The sequence below is a fragment of the Mobula birostris genome, chromosome 12 (genome assembly GCF_030028105.1).
Source record: "Mobula birostris isolate sMobBir1 chromosome 12, sMobBir1.hap1, whole genome shotgun sequence".
Classification (NCBI taxonomy): Eukaryota; Metazoa; Chordata; class Chondrichthyes; order Myliobatiformes; family Myliobatidae; genus Mobula; species Mobula birostris.
Genome location: NC_092381.1, coordinates 115,178,589 through 115,194,589, shown reverse-complemented (window position 1 = coordinate 115,194,589; position 16,001 = coordinate 115,178,589). Strand labels below are relative to the sequence as shown.

General features: G+C 44.3%; 1 protein-coding gene across 3 annotated transcripts in view; it reads left to right on the top strand.

Annotated features, from left to right (window-relative positions):
- Nucleotides 1–7,905: 7,905 nt before the first annotated feature.
- clasrp (CLK4-associating serine/arginine rich protein) overlaps nucleotides 7,906–16,001 on the top strand; it is a 144,693-nt gene continuing 136,597 nt past the window's right edge. For all 3 annotated transcript variants that reach the window (XR_011888098.1, XM_072274541.1, XM_072274542.1), the window contains exon 1: nucleotides 7,906–7,966. The gene's annotated coding sequence lies outside the window, so the exon portion shown is untranslated. The remainder of the gene's footprint in view (nucleotides 7,967–16,001) is intronic.

The following is a 16,001-nucleotide window of genomic DNA, read 5'->3' as shown; positions in this document are numbered from 1 at the left end:
TACTGTATTTTACTGAGGGGGAGGGGATCGAAATTGTTATTGTTAATGTATTTTACTGTATTGGAGGGGACGGGGATTATTATTGTTACTGTATTTCACTGTGGAGGACGGGATGGGGATTGTTATTGTTACTGCAGTTTACTGAGGGGGAGGGAATGGGGATTGTTATTGTTACTGTATTTTACTGAGGGGGGATAGGGATTCTTATTGTTACTGTATTTTACTGAGGGGGAGGGGATGGGGATTGTTATTGTTACTGTTTTTTTCTGAGGGGCATGGGACAGGGATTGTTATTGTTACTGTATTTACTGTGGGGCAGGGGATGGGGATTGTTATTGTTACTGTATTTTACTGTGAGGGAGGGGATGGGGACAGTTATTATTACTGTACATTACTGAGAGGGAGGAGATGGGGGTTGTTATTGTTACTGTAATTTACTGTGGCGAGGGGTTGGTATTGTTATTGTTAATGTATTTTACTGTGGGGGAGGGAATGGTGATTGTTATTGTTACTGCATTTACTGTGGGGGAGGGGATGAGGATTGTTATTGTTACTGTATTTTACTGAGGGGGAGTGGATGGGGATTGTTGTTGTTACTGTATTTTACTGTGGGGGAGGGAATGGGGATTTTTATTGTTACTGTATTTTTCTGAGGGGTATGGGACAGGGATTGTTATTGTTACTGTATTTACTGTAGGGCAGGGGATGGGGATTGTTATTGTTATTGTACTTTACTGTGAGGGAGGGGATGAGGACAGTTATTATTACTGTACTTTACTGAGGGGGAGTGGATGGGGATTGTTATTTATACTGTATTTTACTGGGGCAAGGGGGTGGGGACTGTTATTGTTACTGTATTTTACTGAGGGGGAGTGGATGGGGATTGTTGTTGTTACTGTATTATACTGAGGGGGAGGGGACAGGGATTATTATTGTTACTGTATTTTACTGAGGGGGAGGGAATGGTGATTGTTATTATTACTGTATTTTACTGTGGCGAGGGGATGGGGATTGTTATTGTTAATGTATTTTACTGTGGGGGAGCGGATGAGGATTGTTATTGTTACTGTATTTTACCTAGTGGGAGTGGATGGGGATTGTTGTTGTTAGTGTATTTTACTGTGGGGGAGGGGATGAGGATTGTTATTGTTACTGTATTTTTCTGAGGGGTACGGGACGGGGATTGTTATTGTTGCTGTATTTACTGTAGGGCAGCGGATGGGGATTGTTATTGTTACTGTATTTTACTGTGAGGGAGGGGATGGGGACAGTTATTATTACTGTACTTTACTGAGAGGGAGGAGATGGGGATTGTTATTGTTACTGTATTTTACTGTGGCGAGGGGATGGGGATTGTTATTGTTACTGTATTTTACTGAGGGGGAGTGGATGGGGATTGTTGTTGTTACTGTATTATACTGAGGGGGAGGGGACAGGGATTATTATTGTTACTGTATTTTACTGAGGGGGAGGGAATGGTGATTGTTATTATTACTGTATTTTACTGTGGCGAGGGGATGGGGATTGTTATTGTTAATGTATTTTACTGTGGGGGAGCGGATGAGGATTGTTATTGTTACTGTATTTTACCTAGTGGGAGTGGATGGGGATTGTTGTTGTTAGTGTATTTTACTGTGGGGGAGGGGATGAGGATTGTTATTGTTACTGTATTTTTCTGAGGGGTACGGGATGGGGATTGTTATTGTTACTGTATTTACTGTAGGGCAGCGGATGGGGATTGTTATTGTTACTGTATTTTACTGTGAGGGAGGGGATGGGGACAGTTATTATTACTGTACTTTACTGAGAGGGAGGAGATGGGGATTGTTATTGTTACTGTATTTTACTGTGGCGAGGGGATGGGGATTGTTATTGTTACTGTATTTTACTGAGGGGGAGCGGATGGGGATTGTTGTTGTTACTGTATTATACTGAGATGGAGGGGACAGGGATTATTATTGTTACTGTGTTTTACTGTGGGAGACGGGATGAGGTTTGTTATTGTTACTGCATTTTACTGAGGGGGAGGGGATGGGGATTGTTATTGTTTCTGTATTTGACTGTGGGTGAGGGGATGGGTATTGTTATTGTTACTGTATTTTACTTCAGGGAGGGGATGGGGATTGTTATTGTTATTGTATTTTTTGTGGGGGGATGGGGATGGGGATTGTTATTGTTATTGTATTTTGCTCTGGGGGAGGAGATGGGGATTGTTGTTGTTACTGTATTTTACTGCGCAGGAGGGGATGGGGATTGTTAATGTCACTGTATTTTACTGTGGGGGAGGGGATGGGGATTGTTATTGTTACTGTATTTTACTGAAGGGAAGAGGATGGGATTATTATTCTTACTGTATTTTACTGACGGGGAGGGGACGGGGATTATTATTGTTACTGTATTTTATTGAGGGGGATGGGATGGGGATTGTTATTGTTACTGTATTTTATTGAGGGGGATGGGATGGGGATTGTTATTGTTACTGTATTTTACTGAGGGGGGATAGGGATTCTTATTGTTACTGTATTTTACTGAGGGGGAGGGGATGGGGATTGTTATTGTTACTGTTTTTTTCTGAGCGGTATGGGACAGGGATTGTTATTGTTACTGTATTTACTGTGGGGCAGGGGATGGGGATTGTTATTGTTACTGTATTTTACTGTGAGGGAGGGGATGGGGACAGTTATTATTACTGTACCTTACTGAGAGGGAGGAGATGGGGATTGTTATTGTTACTGTATTTTACTGTGGCGAAGGGATGGGGATTTTTATTGTTACTGTATTTTACTGTGGGAGACGGGATGAGGTTTGCTATTGTTTCTGTATTTTACTGAGGTGGAGTGGATGTGGATTGTTGTTGTTACTGTATTTTACTGCGGAGGAGGGGATGGGGATTGTTAATGTCACTGTATTTTACTGTGGGGCGGGGATGGGGACTGTTATTGTTACTGTATTTTACTGAGAGGGAGCGGATAGGGATTGTTATTGTTACTGTATTTTACTGAGGGGGAGGGGATAGGGATTGTTATTGTTACTGTATTTTACTGTGGCGAGGGGATGTGTATTGTTATTGTTACTGTATTTTACTGCAGGGAGGGGATGGGTATTGTTATTGTTATTGTATTTTATTGTGGGGAAGGGGATGGGGATTGTTATTGTTATGGTAGTTTGCTCTGGAGGAAGGGATGGGGATTGTTGTTGTTACTGTATTTTACTGTGGGGGAGGGGATGAGGATTGTTATTGTTACTGTATTTTACTGAGGGGGAGTGGATGGGGATTCTTGTTGTTACTGTATTTTACTGACGGGGAGGGGACGGGGATTATTATTGTTACTGTATTTTATTGAGGGGATGGGATATGGATTGTTATTGTTACTGTATTTTACTGAGGGGGGATAGGGATTCTTATTGTTACTGTATTTTACTGAGGGGGAGGGGATGGGGATTGTTATTGTTACTGTTTTTTTCTGAGGGGTATGGGACAGGGATTGTTATTGTTACTGTATTTACTGTGGGGCAGGGGATGGGGATTGTTATTTTTACTGTATTTTACTGTGGCGAGGGGATGGGGATTGTTATTGTTACTGTATTTTACTGTGGGGGAGAGGATGAGGATTGTTATTGTTACTGTATTTTACTGAGGGGGTGTGGATGGGGATTGTTGTTGTTACTGTATTTTACTGTGGGGGAGGGGATGGGGTTTGTTATTGTTACTGTATTTTTCTGAGGGTTATGGGACGGGGATTGTTATTGTTACTGTATTTACTGTAGGGCAGGGGATGGGGATTGTTATTGTTACTGTATTTTACTGTGAGGGAGGGGATGGGTACAGTTATTATTACTGTACCTTACTGAGAGGGAGGAGATGGGAATTGTTATTGTTACTGTATTTTACTGTGGCGAGGGGATGGGGATTGCTATTGTTACTGTATTTTACTGAGGGGGAGTGAATGGGGATTGTTGTTGTTACTGTATTATACTGAGGGGGAGGGGACGGGGATTATGATTGTTACTGTGTTTTACTGTGGAGTACGGGATGGGGATTGTTATTGTTACCGCATTTTATTGAGGGGAAGGGGATGGGGATTGTTACTCTTACTGTATTTTGCTCTGGGGAGGAGATGGGGATTGTTGTTGTTACTGTATTTTACTGCGGAGGAGGGGATGGGGATTGTTAATGTCACTATTTTACTGTGGGGGAGGGGATGGGGATTGTTATTGTTACTGTATTTTACTGAAGGGAAGGGGATGGGATTATTATTGTTACTGTATTTTACTGACGGGGAGGGGACGGGGATTATTATTGTTACTGTATTTTATTGAGGGGGCTGGGATGGGGATTGTTATTGTTACTGTATTTTACTGAAAGGGAGGGGACGGGGATTATTATTGTTACTATATTTCACTGTGGAGGAGGGGGTGGAGATTGTTATTGTTACTGCAGTTTACTGAGGGGGAGGGGATGGGGATTGTTATTGTTACTGTATTTTGCTGAGGGGGCGATAGGGATTCTTATTGTTACTGTTTTTTTCTGAGGGGTATGGGACAGGGATTGTTATTGTTACTGTATTTACTGTGGGGCAGGGGATGGGGATTGTTATTGTTACTGTATTTTACTGTGAGGGAGGGGATGGGGACAGTTATTATTACTGTACCTTACTGAGAGGGAGGAGATGGGGATTGTTATTGTTACTGTATTTTACTGTGGGAGACGGGATGAGGTTTGCTATTGTTACTGTATTTTACTGAGGTGGAGTGGATGTGGATTGTTGTTGTTATTGTATTTTGCTGCGGAGGAGGGGATGGGGAGTGTTAATGTCACTGTATTTTACTGTGGGGCAGGTGATGGGGACTGTTATTGTTACTGTATTTTACTGTGGGGGAGGGGATGGGGATTGTTATTGTTACAGCATTTTACTGAGGGGGAGGGAATGGGGATTGTTATTGTTACTGTAGTTTACTGAGGGGGAGCCGATAGGGATTGTTATTGTTTCTGTATTTTACTGTGGGTGAGGAGATGGGGATTGTTATTGTTACTGTATTTTACTGCAGCGAGGGATGGGGATTGTTATTGTTACTGTATTGAACTGAGTATGAGGGGATGGGGATTTTTATTGTTACTGTATTTTACTGAAGGGGAGGGCATGGGGATTGTTATTGTTACTGTATTTTACTGTGGGGGTTGGGATGGGGATTGTTATTGTTACTGTATTTTACTGAGAGGGAGGGGATTGGGATTGTTTTTGTTACTGTCTTTTCCTGTGGGGGAAGTGATGAGGAATGTTATTGTTATTGTATTTTACTGTGAGGGAGGGGATGGGGATTGTTATTGTTACTGTATTTTACTTTTGGAGAGGGGATGGGGATTGTTATTGTTACTGTTCAGTATTGTTGTGAGTGAAGTTATCCACACTGGTTCAGGAGCCTGATGGTTGTGAGGTAATAACTGTCCCTGAACCTGGTGGTGTGGGACCTGAGGCTCGTTGTGGTCAGTGAAGTTATCCACACTGGTTCAGGAGCCTGATGGTTGAGGGGTAATAACTGTTCCTGAACCTGGTGGTGTGGGACCTGAGGCTCATTGTGGTCAGTGAAGTTATCCACACTGGTTCAGGAGCCTGATGGTTGAGGGGTAATAACTGTTCCTGAACCTGGTGGTGTGGGACCTGAGGCTCATTGTGGTGAGTGAAGTTATCCACACTGGTTCAGGAGCCTGATGGTTGTGGGGTAATAACTGTTCCTGAACCTGGTGGTGTGGGACCTGAGGCTCATTGTGGTGAGTGAAGTTATCCACACTGGTTCAGGAGCCTGATGGTTGTGGGGTAATAACTGTTCCTGAACCCGGTGGTGTGGGACCTGAGGCTCATTGTGGTGAGTGAAGTTATCCACACTGGTTCAGGAGCCTGATGGTTGTGGGGTAATAACTGTTCCTGAACCCGGTGGTGTGGGACCTGAGGCTCATTGTGGTGAGTGAAGTTATCCACACTGGTTCAGGAGCCTGATGGTTGTGGGGTAATAACTGTTCCTGAACCCGGTGGTGTGGGACCTGAGGCTCATTGTGGTGAGTGAAGTTATCCACACTGGTTCAGGAGCCTGATGGTTGTGGGGTAATAACTGTACCCGAACCTGGTGGTGTGGGACCTGAGGCTCATTGTGGTGAGTGAAGTTATCCACACTGGTTCAGGAGTCTGATGGTTGTCGGGTAATAACTGTTCCTGAACCTGGTGGTGTGGGACCTGAGGCTCATTGTGGTGAGTGAAGTTATCCACACTGGTTCAGGAGCCTGATGGTTGTGGGGTAATAACTGTTCCTGAACCCGGTGGTGTGGGACCTGAGGCTCATTGTGGTGAGTGAAGTTATCCACACTGGTTCAGGAGCCTGATGGTTGTGGGGTAATAACTGTTCCTGAACCCGGTGGTGTGGGACCTGAGGCTCATTGTGGTGAGTGAAGTTATCCACACTGGTTCAGGAGCCTGATGGTTGTGGGGTAATAACTGTTCCTGAACCCGGTGGTGTGGGACCTGAGGCTCATTGTGGTGAGTGAAGTTATCCACACTGGTTCAGGAGCCTGATGGTTGTGGGGTAATAACTGTACCCGAACCTGGTGGTGTGGGACCTGAGGCTCATTGTGGTGAGTGAAGTTATCCACACTGGTTCAGGAGTCTGATGGTTGTCGGGTAATAACTGTTCCTGAACCTGGTGGTGTGGGACCTGAGGCTCATTGTGGTGAGTGAAGTTATCCACACTGGTTCAGGAGTCTGATGGTTGTCGGGTAATAACTGTTCCTGAACCTGGTGGTGTGGGACCTGAGGCTCATTGTGGTGAGTGAAGTTATCCACACTGGTTCAGGAGCCTGATGGTTGTGGGGTAGTAACTGTTCCTGAACCCGGTGGTGTGGGACCTGAGGCTCATTGTGGTGAGTGAAGTTATCCACACTGGTTCAGGAGCCTGATGGTTGTGGGGTAGTAACTGTTTCTGAACCTGGTGGTGTGGGACCTGAGGCTCATTGTGGTGAGTGAAGTTATCCACACTGGTTCAGGAGCCTGATGGTTGAGGGGTAATAACTGTTCCTGAACCTGGTGGTGTGGGACCTGAGGCTGCTCTACCGCCTGCCCGATGCATGGTTTGAAATTTAGGGGTCGTTCTTGAGTTTGGCTGCAGGAAAGTGAATCTCAGTGTTCTATATGGTGATATATATACACTTTCATAATAAGATTTACTTTGAACTTTGATGATGGGTGCTATGTGGTGGCGGTGCTCTGTAAATGATCTCCTCTCAAATACTTAGCGCCCAGCCAAGATCAGTCCACAATTTATCAGGTTTTTCTTTAAGGGAGTTTGCTGTCCTCAAACAGGTCACAACAATAATTGCGCTTCTATCGTAATTCCCGTGATATGGAAATATACCATGGTCAGATTAGAGACTTCAGATGCGGGAATCTGGAGCAACACACAATGTGATGGAGGAACGCAGCAGGTCGAGCATATTCAGGAGGAAAGGAATTATTTTCTTTCTTGGTTTTGTGGCTGGTTGGAAAAGAAAAATTTCAGTTGTATACGTTGATAATAAATGAACCGCTGAACCTTTTTGAATTTTTGTTTTTTTTTGGTCGGGACCCCTGCCTTCAGGAATATAAATATGGAAAACATCCTCTCGGCCCGAAATGTCAACCGTTTACTCTTTTCCATATATGCTGCCTGACCTGGTGAGTTCCTCCACCATTTTATGAAAGTTGATTGGATTTCCAACATTTGCAAATTTTCTCGTGTTTGTAAAACGTCCTTTATCATTTTGCCCTGGAACTTGTGCTAGCGAAAAAAATGCACGGGGGAAGATTTCCTCTGTCGGAGAGGAGCGGGGCAGAAGTGGCTTAACCGGGGGCGGAAATGGTCGGGGGAATATTTTCGGGGCCGCGACCCGAAGGGGGAGACTAAGATGGCGGAGTGAAGAGCGAGGTGGAATCTGCTGAAGGTAGTTGGGACGAAGAGATCGCGGGAGCGGAGCGGGTCAGGGCGAGCGGTGCTGCCCTGAGCTCCCCTCTGAGCAGTGGGGAATGAAGCTGGTAGCGGTGGGGCGGTGGGAGAAGGGTTCGCGGGGAAGGGAATGGCTCCTGGGCCCTGAAGGGGCGGGTAACGGGGAATGCGGTGAATAGAGGGGAAATATTTGGGAAATAGAGGTTACTGGGCCATTGGGGAGTGGGATCGCAGTGATTGAGGTGTTTAGAAAAGGTGGGGGAGGTTCTCGGAGGAATGGGGAGTGGAAGAGCTGGGGATTGAGGTCAGTGGGTAATGAATGAGGTCAGTCTGTTGGGGTAATCAGGGAACTGGACACGGAGGCAGGATTACTTGGCTATTAGGCAGAGTGGGGGTCACGGTGAATGAGGTGATTAGAAACGGTGGGGTTACTGGAGGAGGGTGTCATGGGGGACTGGAGCAGTAGGAGACTGAAGTCTCTGGGTAATGAATGGGGTCACTCCTTGGTGGGATGATCGGAACTGGGCAGTTGAGCCGGTGTCATTGGGCAGACTGGGGTCATGGTGAGTGAGGTGATTAGAAACGGGAAGTGGAGGTCTGAGGAATGGGGGAGTGATTGGGGATTGAGTTCAATGGGTAATGAATCGGGTCACTTGGTCGTGGAGTATTCAGGGAACTGGGCAATCGAGTTGGTATCATTGGACAGAGCGAGGCCACGGTGAATGAAATGATTAGAAACGGGAGGAGAGATGAGAAAATTAGATGGCAAGTACGGACTGGAATATAGAAAGGGGAGGGAACAGACCAAGGCTGGGATACGAGAAGGTGTGGAAGTCGTAGAGTGGATTGAAGTTGAGTAGCTGAGAAATGAGGATGAGGGCTGGTGAATAGTCTGTGACGAGTGGAGATGGGAAAGAAACATAGAAATATATGGATAGTTTCGGGGAGGTGAAGTGGATGACTGGGGAGTTAGGGGCAATAAGTCACGGATGGGAAACAGTTGAACAGGGAGGAGAATGGGGTGGGTTTTGGGACCCAGCAATAGTGATGACTTGGAAGTCCAGGACTGTAGACAAAAAGGGAAGATTTATATTCAGTAGCACCTTTCCCCATTTTGGGAAGTCTCAGCGTTCTTGACACCCACCTAAGTACTTCTGAAGCATAGTCATTTTTAAAGATTATATTACATCTAAAATTTTGGCCACAGTGATCCGCTGTATTTATTTCTGGATCTCAATGCTTAAGAGCAGCATTTTCTATGCCTTGGACCCCTACCATGAGCCAAAGGGTCTGTGGACCCCTGGTTGGGAACCCCTGCTCGAGAGAGACACCGTGACACTGGAGATGGGGAAATCTCCAGTTAGCTGGGGTTGTTCTCATTGGAATGGAGAAAATAAAAAGTCTGTTGCAAAAGTCCAAAGTAAATTTACTGTCAAATACATATATGTTGCCATCTACTACCTGGAGATTAATTTTATTGCAGGTATTTACAGAAAAATAAAGAAATTCAATAGAATTTATGAAAATCTATCCACAAGTAAATCTGACAAGCAACCAATGTACAAAATAAGACAAATTGTCCCAATAATAAAATGAATAATATTGAGAACATGAGTTGTAGAGTCCTTGAATGTGAGTCCATAGATGGTGGAATCATTTCAGAGTTGTGGTGAGTGAAGTAGTCTATGCCAGTTCAGGAGCCTGATGGTTGTAGGGTGATAGCTGTTCCTGAACCTGAGGCTTCTGTACATGAGTTATATGGAAAGATTGAATCGGTTAGGACTTTATTATTTGGAGTATAGAAGATTGAGAGGAGATTTGATAGTGGTATGCAAAATTATGGGGGGTATAGATAGTGTAAAGCAAGCAGGCTTTTTCCACTGGGGTTTGGCTGGACTGCAACCAGAGGTCATGGGTAAAGGGTGAAAGGTGAAAAGTTTAAGGGGAACACGAGGGGAAACTTCTTTACCCCGAGGGTGGAGAGAATGTGGGGGGTGTGGAGGGCTGTGGTCCTGGTGCAGGCCGATGGGAGTAGGCAGTTTAAATGGCTTGGCATGGACTAGATGTGCTGTTTCTGTGCTGTACTTGTCTATAATTCTACCTCTTGCCTGATGTTCATAGTAGAGAGTATGTCCTGGATGGTAAGCTTTCTGCTTCTGGCATTGAGCACTCTGAGTTTGTTTGTTCATTCGTTATGTGCCATATCGTATGACGTGGGTGATCATGGTCTTTCCATGACCATGATTGTTTTTAGCAAGTTTTTCTACTGAAGTGATTTGCCATTGCTGCCTTCTAGGCTGTGTCTTTACAAGACGGATGACCCCAGCCATTACCAATACTCTTCAGAGATTGTCTGCCTGGCGTCGGTGGTCGCATAACCAGGACTTGTGATAGGCACCACATTCTGAGCGTTGGGTTTATCTAAGGGAGATGACCCAAATGCTGTTATCCCTTATAGAATCACCAATATAAGATGTGTGTGGAGCTGTGTTTCCATAGGTACACTTTTGTAGCTGGATTACTAACCCCATCTGGAATTGATAGTCTCTGACCCCCTTCACTTCCCATCTCCTGATGCACCTCCAGCTTCGTTCTCCCGCAGATGATGATCAGTTCTTTGGTTTTGTTGATATCGAATAGAGGTTCTCCGTGATCCCTCCTGGGAGAGGTGAATTGTGAGAGAGGCCAGCAGTTATTTCTACATCAAACCAGACAGTATTGAGTAGAAAGTGTGACTGCAAGTAAGGGGAATCCAGGAGATGGCTCTGGAAGAGTCGGAGCTTGTCCAGTGTCTGAGATTCTTGCTCCCTGTGTGGGTGTAACAGGGGTCTGTTGGAATGATGAACACTTGTAGTTTAAGCAGGGAAGAAAACTGTAGTTGTAATTGGGGATAGTCAAGTCAGGGGAATAGACAATTCAGAATCAGGTTTAATATCACCAGCATATATTGTGAAATTTGTTAACTTTGCTGCAGCAGTACAATGAAATACATAATTATAGAAAAAAATCTCAATTACATTAAGTATATATATGTACGTTAAATAAGTAGTGCAATAAGACAGAAATAAAAAAGTAGTGAGATAGTGTTCATGGATTCAATGTCCATTTAGAAATTGGATGCCAGAGGGGAAGAAGCTGTTCCTGAATCATTTGAGTGTGTGCCTTCAGGCTTCTGTACCTCCTTCCCGAAGGTAACGAAGAGAAGAGGGCATGTCCTGGGTGGTACGGATCCTTAATGATGGATGCTGCCTTTCTGAGGTACCGCTCCTTGAAGATGTCTTGGATACTATGGAGGCTGGTACACATGATGGGCTGACTAATATTACGAGTTTCTGCAACTTACTTCAATCTTGTGCAGCAGAACCCTCCCCAAAAAAAACCTGTCTTGTGATGCAACCAGTCAGGATGCTCTCCATGGTACATTTGTAGAAGTTTTTGAGTGTTTTATTGACAAACTAAATCTCCTCAAACTCCTGATGAAATATAGCCGGTGTTTTGCCTTCTTTATAGCTGCATCAATAGGTTAGGTCCTCAGAGATATTGACCACCCAGGAACTTGAAAATGCTCACTCTCTCCACCTCTGATCCCTCTAGGAGGACTGGTGTCTCATCTTACCCTTTCTAAAGTCTACAGTCAGCTCTTTGGTCGTGCTGATATTGAGTGCAAGGTTGTTGCTGCAGCGCTACTCACAAAGGCACTGTTGCCAGCCTGGTGCCCGGATTTGGGACATCTCAGCCGTTGACCTGCAGAGGAATTCAGAGTGGGAGAAGAAAGATCCTGATGTCATGGTCCATTAGAAAAACAAGGAAAGACAGAAATTGAGTAGCTCGAGACTGAATTAAAGAATAGAACCAAAAAGTTTATCATCTCTGGATCTGAGTCATGTACAAATTGGCACTGGGTTAATAAGATTAGAGAGTTAACCGTGTGGCTCAAAGATTGGTATGGGAGAAGTGTGTTTGAATTAGTGGGACATGGGCACTAGAGGGAGCAGTTTTGATGGCAGTGGAATCCACCTTAACCGTGGTTGGACCAGGCAGGGTTAGTTGTGTAACTAGTCTGTGGGTGGGGCTGTAAAATAGGTAGGAGGGGTGGACAGCAGATAAAGTCAAAAGAAAAGAGATGATAAAAGTTTCATAACTGCTGGTTCATTACTTCCTCATTTATATACTGAACATCCCCAGTGATGAAGGCAAACATTCTATATGCCTTCTTTGCCGCCCTGTCTAGTTATGTTGTCGCTTTTGACAAGCTGTAGACTTGGAGTACAATTTCCCTCTCAGAATCAGGTTTAATATCAGCAGCATATGTCGTGAAATTTGTTGTTATGCGGCAGTAGCACATTGCAATACGTAATAAAACTAAATTACAATAAAGTATATGTACAGTTGCAAGAAAAGGTTGTGAACCCTTTTCTGCATTAATTGCTCATAAAATGTGGTCTGATCTTTATCTAAGTCACAACAATAGATGCACACAATCTGCCTAAACTAATAACACGCAAACAATTGTACTTTTCATGTCTTCAGTTGAAAACATTGTTACATCATTCACAGTCCAGGCTGGAAAAAGTATGTGAATCCTTGTATTTACTAACTGTTAGAACCTCCTTTAGCAGCAATAATCTCCCCCAAAAGTTTCCTGTAGCTGTTGATCAGACTTGCATAGTGGCAAGGAGGAATTTTAGACCATTGCTTCATATAAAACTGTTTCAGTTCATCAATATTTCTGGGGTATTTTGCATGAACAGACCTCTGCAGGTCATGCCACAGCATTTCAATTGGGTTAAGGTCTGGGCTCTGACATGGCCATTCCAAAACACTAATTTCCTTTGTTTTAAACCCTTCTGTTTTTGATTTATTCTTGTGTTCCAGATCATTGTTGTGTTGCATCATCCAACTTCTATTAAGTTTCAGGACTGTGACCACATTCTCTTGTAAAATGTCTTGAAACATATTTGAATTCATTGTTCCCTCAATGATTGCAAGCTGTGCGGGCCTGAGGCAGCAAAGCAGCCCCAGACTATGATGCTCCTTCCACCATGCTTCACAGTTGGGTTGAGGTTTCGGTGTCGCTGTGCATTCTCCATTTTCTGCCAAAAGGTTTGACTTTTGTCTCATCTGTCCACAGAACATTGTCCCAGAAGCATTGTGGAACAACCAGGTGGTCTTTTGCAAACTTGGGATGTGCAGCAATGTTTTATTTTGGAGAGCAGTGGTTTCCTTCGTGGTGTCCTTCCATGAACATCATTCTTGTTCTGCGTTTTTCTTATAGTGGACACATAAACAGAAACAATAGCATGTTCTGGAGATTTCTGCAGGTCTTTTGCTTTTACCCTTGGGTTCTTTTTCACCTCCTTCAGCATTGCACGTTGTGCTCTTGTGATCTTTGTAGGATGCCCGCTCCCAGGGAGAGTGGCAATAGTACTGAATTTCCTCCATTTGTAGACAATTTCTCTCACTGTGGACTGATGTCTTTAAAAATGCTTTTTTAGCTTTTTCCAGCTTCATGTATCTCTACAGTTTTCATCTAAGGTCCTCTGAAGGTTGCTTTGACTGACATAGCAATGGTGCACATAAACATATCTTTCTTGAGAAGAGCAGGCTCTGTCAGTAACCTGGCTTTGTCATTTTTTATTGGGCAGTGCACCTCTACAAAAAGTAGTGAGGTAGTGTTCGTAGGTTGACTGTCCATTCAGAAATCTGATGGCAAAGGCGGAGGAGCTGTTTCTAAACCACTGAGACTTCTGTACCTCCTCCTTGATGTAGCAATGAGAACAAGGCATGACCTGGGTTATAGGGGTCCTTAGTGATGGACGCGGCCTTTCTGAGGCCACGCTCCTTGATGATATCTGGTTACTATGGAGGCTAGTGCCCATGATGAAGATGACTAAGTTTACAACTCTCTGCGGCTTATTTTGATCCTGTGCAGGAGCACCATACCGAATGGTGATGCAGCCAGTTAGAATGCTCTCCATGGTATGCCTGTAGAGATTTGTGAGTCTCTTAGGTGACATACCATATCTCCTCAAACTCCTAATGAAATATAGCCACTGTTGTGCATTTTTTTGTAATTGCATCGATATGTCAGGACCAGATTAGATCTTAAGAGATATTGGCACCCAGCAGTCAAGAGAAAGAGAGTCACTGAAAGTCTAGAAAAAAATAAGAAATTAACTTCAGGCATCATGTGGAGATTGAGAAGATGGGTGTTGAATACAGGATTAGGTATGTATTTGATTGCAAACAGTATATGCTAGATGAACCCTTTAGTGTGGATAGAAATTGGTAGGTACAGCATTGTGGGCATCACAGAGTTGTGGCTGAAAGAAGATCTTATTTGGGAGCATAACATAGAACCTGTTCTAATCCACATTTACCAGATCCTTTCTAATACCATTAAAACTAGCCTTTCTCCAATTTAGAATTTCAACTCAAGGACCAGTCCTATCCTCCATAATTGTCTTGAAAGTAATGGCATTAGGATCAGTAGATGCAAAGTGTTCCCTTACGCAAACTCCTGGCGCCTGCCTTGTCTCATTCCCTAATGAGAGATTTAGTATCACACTCTGTCTACTTGGATCTCTACACATTGACAAACTCTATACCATCCAGCCCTTTTACAGTGTGGGAGTCCCAGTGGAAAGTTAAAATCACCAACTCCTCTAAATCCAGTGGATTGTTGGATGGTTTATATCTCAGTAATGTGGTTATCCTTTTCTTGTACCTCAGTTCTACTGTATAGCCTCACTAGACAAGCTCTGCAGTCTGTCCTGATTGAACACTGTTGTGATATTTTCTCTGATTAGTAATGTCCACCTCTCCTCCTTTAATCCCTCCCACAGTGGACCCCCAGAATATTGAGCTGCCAGTCGTGCCCCTCCTGCAGACAAATCTCAGCAATGGCTACGATGTTGTCATTCCAGGTGTTGATCCATCCCCTGAGCTCAGCTGCCGTTCCTATCATACTTCTTGCTTTGAAATATATTCAGGTCAGGACACTAGTTGCACCATTCTCAGCCTTTTAACTCACTGAAGTCTTACCAGCATCTGCCTTCGAAACCACTCCACTAACTGTTCTGGCACTCTGGTTCCCATCTTCCTGCGACTCTAGTTTAATTGCCCCCACCTCCCCCCCATGCAGCACGAGCAAACTTTCACACTAGGATATATTAGTCCCTCTCTGGTTCAAGTGCAAACCATCCCTGCTGTACAGGTCCAGCCTTCCCTGGAAGAGAGCACGATGGTCCAAAAATCTAAATGTCTAGCTTCTGCACCAATTCCTTAGCCACGCGTTAAAACTATGATCTTCCTAATTCTAGCCTCACTAGCATGTGGCACGGGTAGCAATCCTGAGATCACAACCCTGAAAGTCCTGCCTTTTAACTTGGCATCTAACCACCTGAATTCACTCTGCAAGACTTCACCACCCACCCTACCCAAATTGTTGTTACCAACCTGGAGCAGAACCTCTGGCTGCTCACCCTCGCTTTTTACACATGTTACATACTTGATCTGAGATGTACCTAACCCTGGCACCCAGGAGGCAACATACCATCTGGGAATCTTGCTCTCATCCTCAGAACCTCCTGTCTGTTCCCCTAACCACTGAATCGCCCATCACTACAGCTCACCTCTTCTCCACCCACCTTCTCCTCTGAGCCACAGGGCCATACTCAGTGCTAGAGATCTGACTGCTGTGGCATTCTTCTGCTTGGTCAAACCCTCCACTGGTATCCAAAGCGAAATACCTGTTATTGAGGGGAATGGCTACAGGGGTAACCTGCACTGGCTGCCTATCGTCTTTTCCCCTCCTGATGGTCACCTAATTACCTGTGTTCTGCACCTTAGGAATAACTACCTCCTTGTAACATCCAAGGATACACATTGTATTTAATAGACAGACAGATAGGCAGAGGGAGTGGAGTTGCTCTGTTGGTAAAAATGGAATCAAATGCTTTGTGAGAAGCATTATAGGGTCAGAAGATGGAGAATCCTTGTGGATAGAGGTAAGAAACTGCAAGGGTCAAAAA